Below are 11,034 nucleotides of genomic sequence, written 5' to 3'. Positions count from 1 at the left end.
GAAAGTTTGTGAACCCTTTAGAATTGTCTATATTTCTGCATAAATATAACCCAAAAAATCATCAGATTTTCATGAAAGTCCTGAAAGTTGACAAAGAGAACCCAATCAAACAAATGAGATGAAAATATATACTTTGTCATTTATTTATTCAGGAAAATGATCCAATATTACATATCTGTGAGTAGCAAACGTATGTGAATCTCTAGGATTAGCTATAAATTTGGAGGTGAAATTAAAGTCCATCTGTTCAGAGGTGGTTGAATAAAGTTGTTATTTTTGTTTTGTTTTGCGCACAAAAAGTATCCTCTTCGCTTCATAAAATTATTGTAGAACCACTGTAGTCACGTCGACTGTTTTAATGACGTCTTTAGTACCTTTATGGATCTTGAGAGTTTGGTTGGTGTTGCTGTTAACGGAGGCCTCTCTGAGCCATCGGATTTGATCAAAAATATCTTAATTTGTGTTCTGAAGATGAACGAAGGTCTTAGGGGTGTGGAACGACATGAGGGTGAGTAATTAATGACAGAATTTTCATTTTTGGGTGAACTAACCCTTTAACTATATTCGGAGTCACTGGATCCATGAAGAAAATAACTGTAAGTTAAATATAATCTTCCAAAGTATCCAAAAAAATTAAGCTGTAATGTTTGAGCCAAAAGCATTTTATATTGTATTCAGTTTCAGCAGATTTATCAGAGCATTTTCATCTGGTATTAATATTCATCTTGAGGGAGAACCTTGAAATTTGATCACAAGTGGTCACAAAAGATTTCTTTGAGATGGATATAGCAAACACGCGTAATCGTTAACGTGTCTCATCCCCCGCTTGTGATTTAATCACCCGTGATGGATGTTTCAAGTCTAGTTCAAATGTATCGTATTTCTATCATATCTAATCATATTGTGATCATGTTGTCAAGGAGTCTGACCTCTGTTTGATGTAGCTGGAGTTGTCAGTGTAGTGTCTTGTGTCTTCTCTGTGTCGTGAATTCTCTGCACTCTCCATGTAGGGTTCTCTCTAATGCAGGACTCAGCTCCAAACCTCTTCACTCCTGAGTAGTAGACTCTGTACTCCTGCTGTACATCCAGTCCCACTACACAATCAACGATCATTAATTATTCTAAAATATTACTAGATATTACCAGAGCACTCTAAATGTCTATGCCAGACAAATATTTAACATTTTATTGAATGACACTATCTGAACATCCAAAAAGCCATTATGGCTTGTTTAAGTGCTTGCCAGACATTGGCTATATGACCACTAACCATATTCAGAGCTGATCAAATGAATGCTGAGCTCCTCTCCCTTAGGTGTTCTTGTCACCTTAATTCTCTTTGACCAGCTCCCAGATTTCAGGAGCAACGTGTCCCTTGAAAACAAATGATGCATCTCTTTCATTTATTCATATTTTAAGGAAAAATAAACTTGCCTTTAATTATTAAATCATATAGATCTTACAGGATTTTCTGCTGGAAAACTACATTATTGTCACAGTCTCCAATAATGAGAGTGACATAATGGTGGTCTGGTGCTGTCCGTTTCGGTGCCAACTCCTTGAAATTCTTCAAGTTCACTGTGACAGAAATCTCAGCTGTGGAGAGACTGTATCGTGAAATCTAGGATAATATTTGATTAAATACAATTACAAAACTGCAGTTTTTCTTATTATCATCATCAATATTTTGAGATTAAAATGAATATGCGAAAATATGTATTCTAGGTCCGTAATAGGTTGGAATTTTCAACAAATTTGATCTGTTTGCCTTCACTAGTTAACTGCAGATGGCCCTGCAGAAAATTGTAAAAGCAGGTTGTCCAATGTAAAAAAAACAAAACAAATAAATATATACACAGATATAAAATGTTACCTGTTCCAAACTAACTTCATATTTTGGAAGTTTGCTGACAGCTTCCTTAATCTGGTTCCCAAATGGAGGGTGTCGGTTCACAATCTGGAAAAGAAAAAAAAAAAACTGTAATACTTCTGTAACAACAGAAAGACTTCATTATGAATAAATGTTTTTCTAAACTTCTAAAAAAGTATGCAAGCTATTTTGACTTACTAGCTCTAGTTCTCTATGACTGGTCTGCTCAATTTTGCTGAATGTTGTAAGCCCTGCATTCACTATAGCAGTGGCAAGTGATATTCCTAGAAAATAAGACCCCAAATATAAAAAGCACACACATTTAGCACAACAAATACACAACATTTTTAAAAGAAGTTTTTTTTTTTTATATATAGGAGCTCCCTGACCTATCCTCTCAAGCTGTCTGGACTCTGGAGACGTAAGGTGAGTTCTCCCACAGTTTGGCTCGAAAACATTTGGCAAGAATTAAAGAGTTGAGTTGAGCTGATAAATTCGATTTGGAGTGATGACTGAGAAACTCAGTTAGATCTGGCAGAGATCAAGAGCAGCATTTTGTTAAATCTATGCGAAGTAAAAATTGACACAAAAAAGTATTGCACATTTGCATTTTCATGGCCATGTCATCAGACAGAGAGAACAAAAGCTTAAAGAGAGACATGTAAGTAACATACATCTGCTGAATCTGTTTCCATTTCTGAATATTTTCCCAGTGTCCTGTACGAGTCCAAACTCCTGAATGGGGATGCAGCTGAGCTGAGCTTGAATCAGACTAGGATGAGAAGACAACTGCATGCATAAATAAATAAACAAATATGCAAGCCATGCAATCAAAAGGTAAAACTGTACATCCAAACCGTAATTGCAAAACCTTACCAATTCACTTTCATGTCATTACTTTTGATCTTTCCTTCCATAGGAAACCTAAAAAGAAAATATTACCGCTCACATGCTTTAGTCTACCTATTCAGTATGTTAGCTACACTGAAAAAAAAACACTTGGTGTAGAAACAATTTTCACTCAGAAATTGCTAATAAATTTCACAAACACTAATGAAGAAACAGCAAGTAACACTGAATTAAACATGAGAAAAACTGAAATTGTATTTTCTTGTAAAACATACTCTAGTGACCTTTGTTTTATTTACAACTTCAAAAAATATTATTTTACAGTGTATGGGTATTAGGTAGCTGAAGATAAATTTGACCTGATGGTGGTTCTGTTCTTATCCTTGTTCAACATGTTCAAGGTTTTCTTTTCATTTACTCTCAACTGCACATCACTAAATTCTTTCCCCTTCGATATCATTTCAATCTAGAAAGTGAGAAAAAATGTTTATATCATTATATGTTGTTCTGAAGCAGTTAATATAAATGGATCAGGAAACGTTGCAAGAACAACAATGCTTTCTTACCAACTCAGGTAACGTCTCTGTTCCAGTCACCCTACTGAACTGCTTCACAGTGTCAAAAGCAACACAGTACCTGGCCATGAGTTTTCCAGTCTCTGTGTGTGACCATTTCATTTATATGGACATTGCAACCAAAGACAAATTTTTTGTCACTAAAATACTAATAAAAAAAGAAAAGGAGAGCTATATTAAACTACATATATTTTAATGGAAAAAAGAGCATTATCAGTAACCTGTGGGCTTGATGTTAATGTCTTCATCCATGGTAATCAGGTTGAAAGAGGCCAAAGAGTTCAGGTTCTTCAAGCACAGCTCTAAAACACACAGCGTAATTCATATTTACACAACAAGCTGCTCAGTCTAGTCAGTTTTTCAAATTAATTATTATGAACTGACTCACTTTTTCATACCTTGTAATTTAGTCTCAATTCCACATTTGTCAAGCTCAGGAGAAAACCTGCGACAAAATAAGAGAGACTACTAAAGGACAACTAGCAGCAAGTTTGATGTTTGTAACATTAGGGTGGTCAAGGTTTAGGATTTACCATAGTGTTTGGGGTTTTTCAAAGCACGGATGTACAGGAAGGTGGAGCGGATCCAGTCTAGAGCCATGTTAACGTCAGATATGGTATGGAGAACTATCTCTGCATTCAAGTGCTCCACCAAGTTTGTATGCAAGCTGAAAATAGTCATTTTGTTATATTCATAAACATACATAGATAACACATAAATGGACTAGCCTATATAAAAAGTTTTGGGAAAATCAAAATTCTTCTGAGACTGAACAAAATGCGTTTATGATGGTATATACCTGCTCTCTATGCTGTCTATGCCACTCAAGAACTGTGTGTATTTGTCCTTTGTCTGAGATCGTGTCATGATCACTGCAGTTGCTGTTGTATCAAACTAAACAAAAGCCAAAGCCAGTGTGTGCAGCAGTAGTCTCAATCGTAATACTGTAACAGCTGTATGTTTGCATTGCCAGTTGGGATTTAGCCTAAGTGCTTGAATTCTAATTACTGCCACTTATTTTATTTATGCATAATAAATGCATGTCTTGTAGGTTGGTTTGATAGGTACATGTCCTCCAATTCTGCCAGCTCTCCCAATCATCTGTAAAAGGTCAGCTTCACTGTACTCTTCACATGCACCACCAACATAGTGCAGTGTAGATTTGATTACCACAAGGTGAGCTGGAAGATTCACACCCATAGCTAGGGTGCTGGTTGTAACTGAATAAGGGGAGATAAGGGTTTTCCTATGCTTTTTTTTTATAATACATTATGTACTGAATAATCAAAACTAAATGAGTGAAAACATATTTGTAGAACTTACATAACACTGGCAATTCACCCACAGTAAATGCTTGTTCAGTCACTTTCCTGTCTGACACATCCATGCCAGCATGATGATATCCAATGCCACAAATAAACAGATCTGGAAGAGGTATAAAAAATGTTTAGACTTTTAAAAAACAGTGGGCTTGATGCACACCATCAAAAAACAGTGACCAATGTATTCATGAATGTCAAACAGCATAAGAAATCTAATTAACGTACACACCTCTGAGTTTTGCATCATGCAGAGAGTTCGCATATTTCATCAGTCTATGAAAGAGATTTTTGTGTTAGACAGAGATATGTCCACATTAAGAGTATTCTTAAAAATACAGTTCAGATCTTGTAAAATATCTTTGGTAGTTCAATCACAAAATGATCCAATTCGGAGTTATATTAAAAATGTACTTTGATCTTCCAAGCTGTTTAATGCAGTTCATCAGTCCAAAAGACATGAAGTTTAGGAACAAAGGAAGCAAAGTTTCCTTACTTTAGCAAAGGAAAACCAGTCTCCTCTTGGCTTATATCGAAATCCTCCGACATTCTTCTTTACAAATCCTTGTTTTGTACTTCTAATTCGTGACCGTTGTTTTGTTTTGATCTCTCTCCTGCGCTTCCACGTTCGTCACTTCTGAGCGGCGAATGCGCAACGGCGACGTCTAACGTCACCCGCCCAGAGCTGCTTCCGTGTACAACAGTGAGCGCAAGCTAGATTAAATTGATTATTAGGTTTTAAATATGGTTATTATTCAAATCTTAACCAAACACTATACATTATAGGGAAACATAATACTGGTCTATGTAATGTTTGTTTAACAGAGGAATCAGTGGAACACGTTATGATGATATGTACAGCATATGAAAGAGAAAGGGATCGACTTAAAGATGAATTACAATCCTTAGGAGTTAAAGAATTTTCATTAAGTAGTATTCTAAATGATGGTCCAAATGCAGGAAAACAAATAAGTGCAATCATGAGATTTCTTAAGAATTGTGGAATAATGAACAAAATATAAGATTTAGGTGAGAAACGGTACATTCTCTTCACACTCCATCACAGTAGGTGACGGTATGCACCTATGAAGTTGGTTCGCAACCTGCCATAAAACCAAAAGAAGAAGAAGAAGAAGGAAAAATAAATATGGTTATTTTTCTTACAAAAATGCATCGATTCGCTACAGGAGAACTTTGTTCACCCAAATGTTTTAGGAATCTGTCAAAAACTTTTTTTAAACTAAAATTTGTATTGTCATTCATTAGGAAAATAACAAACTGAGACAACTAACGTGTCTTTATTCACACATAATAACAAAAAAACGGATATATTTTATTTTGTATGGCCTCCTTTGTCCTTGATAACAGCTTGCATTCTTGCTGGCATTGTTTTTATATACTTTTCTAGTCTCTGTTGTTATTGACTTCCAAATAGTTTCTAGTTATATATACAGTTGTGGTCAAAATTTTACATACACTTTGTAGTATCTGCAAAATGTTAATTATTTTACCAAAATAAGAGGGATCATACAAAATGCATGTTATTTTTTATTTAGTACTGACCTGAATAAGATACTTCACACAAAAGACATTTACATATAGTCCACAAGAGAAAATAATAGTTGAATTTATAAAAATGGCCTCGTTCAAAAGTTTACATACACTTGGTTCTTAATACTGATAGTTGTTCATGAGTGCCTCGTTTGTCATGAACAGTAAAACTTAATTCTTCAGAAAAAATGCTTCAGGTCCCACAAATTCCTTGGTCTTCCAGCATATTTTGCGTATTTGAACCCTTTCCAAGAATGACTGTATGATTTTGAGATCCATCTTTTCACACTGAGAACAACTGAGGGACTTACATGCAACTATTACAAAAAGTTCAGCTCCAGAAGGAAAAATGATGCATTAAGAGCCAGGGGTGTAAACTTTTTGAATTTGAAGATCAGGGAAAATTGAACTTATTTTGTCTTCTCGGAAACATGTAAGTATATTCTATAGCTTCTGAAGGGCAGTACTAAATGAAAAAAAAAAAAAATGTAGGCAAAATAAGAAAAATTTAAACATCTTCATTCTGTTCAAAAGTCTACACCCCTGGCTCTTAATGCATAATTTTTCCTTCTGGAGTATCAGTGAGTTTTTGGGCTTCCCTTTCGATACTTTACTCGTACTGCATCGCTAGGAGCTGCACGAGCCTATGGCCACGAAGCCCGCCAGAGCCCGCCAATATGGGCGGGGCCATCTGGCTATATAAGCGGGCATTCTGGCATAGGATCCTCAGATTTCTTCTCCTTCAGTGACAACCACGATCTTCATTCTACAAGACTCGAAGCCTTCGCTGTTGACAAGCCTTGCAGTGGATCAAGACCTCTCTGCTCGGCTGATTTACCGCTCCTGCTAGCTGCCTTCAGCACTTCAGCTTCAGTGATCCTCTGGATGACAGTATGTCATTGACGCGGAGGAGCTGTCGTTCTCGACAAACGACCCCGCCCCCTTGCCATCTTTGGAGCCCAGCGAAGCCAAGGCAGGCATGGACGCCAAACTTTTGGATGTTGTGAATCTGTGTTTGGAGTGGTCCCCGCCGGAGAAGCCCACCTACAGCTGCCTGGACGAATGGTTCCTGCCAGGGCACCGCCAGGCCCCTCGCCAGTGAGGCTCTTCGTTCTTCCCGGAGGTCCACGATGAACTCACCAAGTTGTGGTGTGCCCCTTACTCGGCTCGCCTGCGTATTTCCGCTTCATCCGCCCTCACCTCGTTCGACGGCGCTGAAGAGAAGGGGTATGAAAGACTGCCTCCCCTGGATGAGTTTGTGGCCGCGCTCATCTGCCCACCCACTGTCATCGGTTGAAAGGCGAAGGTCGCCCACCCGTCCATGCCGTGTAGGACGACTTCAGCCCTCGCTGGACGAGCTTCCTCTTTGGCTGGACAAGTGGCCTCGGCGCGTCACTCCATGGCGGTCCTCCAGGTCTTTCAGGTCAAACTCCTCTGCTGCATGGACGAGTCTGGCCCAGACCCCGCTGCAAGCCTGAGCATCGTCAGCGCTCCCGGTTGGCTAGACGCTACCCGTTCCCTAAGCTCCAGGGACCCCAGCCCAAGATGGCACTGGACCCGGCGTCTGATCTGCGGGACAGGAAGATAAGGGGGCTAAGTCTTGCTGCAGCCGGACCACCCCCCAAGCAGCCTCGAGTATGCCTCCAAACACCCCGTTCAGTTCCGGGTGTTGAAGGCAATGTGTTTGTTGTGAATGCTGGGCCCATTCAAGCGCCCACACACCTTTCTGCTGTGATAGCATTTCCTCTTCCACTTATCACGAGTGTTGAGTCCCTGCACGGCGACTCACTACTCAAACCAATCCAATCCCTTTCCACACGGGCCGAGGCCTAGAAGGCCATCCCCGGAATTTTGTGAATAATAAAACGAGGTTACAGAGGTGCCACCTTGGTACAGAGCAAAGATGCACACATCCTGCGCTCTGAGGTGATGAATTTACTGGCAAAAAGAAGCCGCGGAGATGGTTCCTCCAGCCCAGAGCGAGTCAGGCTTTTACAGCCGTTACTTCCTCGTCCCCAAAAAGGATGGCGGTTTACGGCCCATCCTTGATCTCAGGCACCTGAACCGCGCCCTCATGAAATGGCCGTTCAGAATGATTACATTGAAACAGATCATCTCACAAGTATGTCCAGAGGACTGGTTCTTTTCTCTGGACCTGAAAGACGCCCACTTTCACATCCAAATAGCCCCCCATCACAGACGATTCTTGAGATTTGCCTTTGAGGGAGTGGCATATCAATACACTGTCCTTCCCTTCGGACTGTCTCTAGCTCCTCGCACTTTTGCAAAGTGCATGAATGCGGCTCTTTCTCCTCTGAGAAAGATGGGAATTCGCATTCTAAATGACCTCGATGACTGGCTCATCTTAGCCCAGTCAGTGGCCGAGCTACTATATCACAGATCCCTCCTCCTCAGCCACTTAGAATGCCTGGGACTCAGCGTCAACTTTGCCAAGAGCGCACTGTTCCCCAGCCAATGGATATTGATCCTGGGAGCAGTTTTTGAACATGCACTGGCCATACAGCGGCTTGCGGCCTTCTTTAAAGTTGGAGCCTCTCACCCTCCCAAGACGTTTCAGAAGATGCTGGACCTGCTTCATATGCGGCCCCTTCAGTATGGTGCGTGGCTCTGGGAACGGTCTGCAGAAGGAAGGTTGTTTCGACAGATGCGTCCAACAAGGGTTGGGGAGCTCTGTGCGATGGCAAACCGGCTTTCAGCCCTTGGTCAAAAGAGGAAGGTTGGCTACATGTCAACTACCTGGAAATGCTGACAGTTTGTCGGGCCCTTCAGACCTTCTTGCCAGACCTAAGGGGACACCACGTCCAGTCCAGCATGACATTGGTGTCCTATATAAATCACCAGGGCGGGCTCTCCTCGAAGCGCCTCTTCATTCTGGTGGAACGCCTCTTGGAATGGGCACAGCGCAACTTGCGTTCGCTGAGATCAATGCATGTGCCAGGCAGGTTGAACCAAGGAGCAGACATACTGTCCCCTCAGAGCAGTGAATGCTCCATCCACAAACGGTTCAGTGAATCTGGGAGATCTTTGGGAAGGCAGAGGTCGACCTCTTCGCCTCAAAAGACAACTCTCATTGCCCAGTTTTTTCGAAGGACAAGGATGCGTTGGCCCACGACTGGTCCAACCTCCTCCTTTATGCTTTTCCCCCCATTCGCTCTGGAGGAACCAACACTGGTTCTCAGAGCTGTCTCGGCTGCTCATTGCAGTCCCGTGGCCCATTCCCCTGAGACGGACCTCCTCTCTCAGGCGAACAGAATGTTATGGCTCCCCCAACGCAAGCTGTGGGCTCCACACCTCTGGCCTCTCGATGGGAGCCTGCAGACCTCCCTGAGAGCATTCTAAATATAATTTCTCAGGCTAGAGCCCCGTCTACGAGACGTCTTTATGCCCTTAAATGGTCAGTCTTCTCTGCCTGGTGCACAGCCCGCGGCAAAGACCCAACCTCCTGTGACATATCGCTGATATTGTCCTTCCTTCCTTCCTCTTAAGAGCCCTCCCTTTGAGCCACTACAGTCGACCAACCTTCAACTCCTGTCGCTAAAAACCGCTCTGCTACTGGCTTTAGCAGTGGTCAAGTGAATGGGGGACTTGCTCTGTGAGCCCTACCTGCCTTGAGTTCGGGCCTGGCGACTCTAAGGTTGTCCTGAAGCCAAGGCATTGTTATGTACCTCTCCAAATAACCTTAAGTGTACCTTAAGTGCTCTCCACTTATTACACTCTCTGTGCTTCCTCCCTTGGAGGAGGACCAGGAGTTGAATTTACTCTCCCCCGTCAGGGTGCTGAGAATTTACAATGAGCGCTCCGCCCCATTTAGGCAGTCGGAACAGCTCTTTATTTGCTTTGGTGGCTGCACCAAGGGTCATCCGGTCACAAAGCAGAGACTTTCCCGGTGGATAGTTGACGCTATTACGCTAGCATACTCTTCCTTGGGCCTGCAATGCCTCATTGGAGTACGAGCCCACTCCACCAGAGGCGTGGCCTCTTCTTGGGCTTGGTCTAGCGGTGTGTCTATCGCAGAAATCTGTGCGGTAGCCGGCTGGGCCTCGCCGTCCACATTTGCTAGGTTTTACAACCTGGACGTCCCTGCCTTACAGGCTAGGGTCCTTTCTGCATAGTTGGCATGTACCTGCCAAAAGGCGGGACTAGCTCTGGGTAGGGTTTGGTAGGGTACCGTAACACAGTCAAACCCGACATAATTGCTTTACTTCTTGTACACTCTCGGCCCTCCCTAAGTGCTGAGGCTGTACAAGTTCCAAAACATCATTTTAGAGCTAATAACGGAGGTTTGAGCCATTGATATGCAGGCTAATGCAGTTATTAATGCAGTCTAATGCAGTTATTAGAGAGAGAGAGAGAGAAAGAGAGAGAGAGCGAAAGAGAGAGAGGGAGAGAGAGAGATTAAGAGCGTGTGAATACGTGCGTCTGTGCGTCTCTCAGCAGCGTTCAGCAGCAGCGTCTACTAATAGCGAATCTTTAAGTTAAACTGCTTCAAGAACCTTGCAACTGAGAAATGTTACGTAGCTTTTCAGCTGCAAAACTATTTTATTGATAAATTTGCGGGGCAGCGCTGACAATAAGTTTCTGTTCGCGTCTCCGTGTGTGTGCGCGAGTGCGTGTCTGTACTGTGTGTGCGTCTGTGAGAGAGACTGGGAGAAAGAAAGCGTGATTTCCGTAGCCTACATAAAAAAGGTGGAAGACATGGAAATAGTTTGTTATTTTTTACCCTATTGTTTGTTATATTTATTTGCTCAGTGTCTTCTGAGGTTTTGGTTCTTTTATTGTTGTAGATAGCCCATAGTATAACAAAAATATTATATATCTCTTCATTGTGTTTGGGCCCCCCTGGACGAGC

General features: G+C 41.9%; 1 pseudogene; it reads right to left on the bottom strand.

The window, feature by feature from the left end:
• Nucleotides 1–915: 915 nt before the first annotated feature.
• Nucleotides 916–11,034, bottom strand: part of LOC107718156 (probable ATP-dependent DNA helicase HFM1) — a 12,519-nt pseudogene continuing 2,400 nt past the window's right edge.

Source organism: Sinocyclocheilus rhinocerous, unplaced genomic scaffold (assembly GCF_001515625.1).
Source record: "Sinocyclocheilus rhinocerous isolate Xijiao unplaced genomic scaffold, SAMN03320098_v1.1 scaffold480, whole genome shotgun sequence".
In the NCBI taxonomy this organism is placed as follows: Eukaryota; Metazoa; Chordata; class Actinopteri; order Cypriniformes; family Cyprinidae; genus Sinocyclocheilus; species Sinocyclocheilus rhinocerous.
The sequence above is the reverse complement of the archived record's forward strand: the minus strand, read 5'-3'. Positions and strand labels throughout refer to the sequence as shown.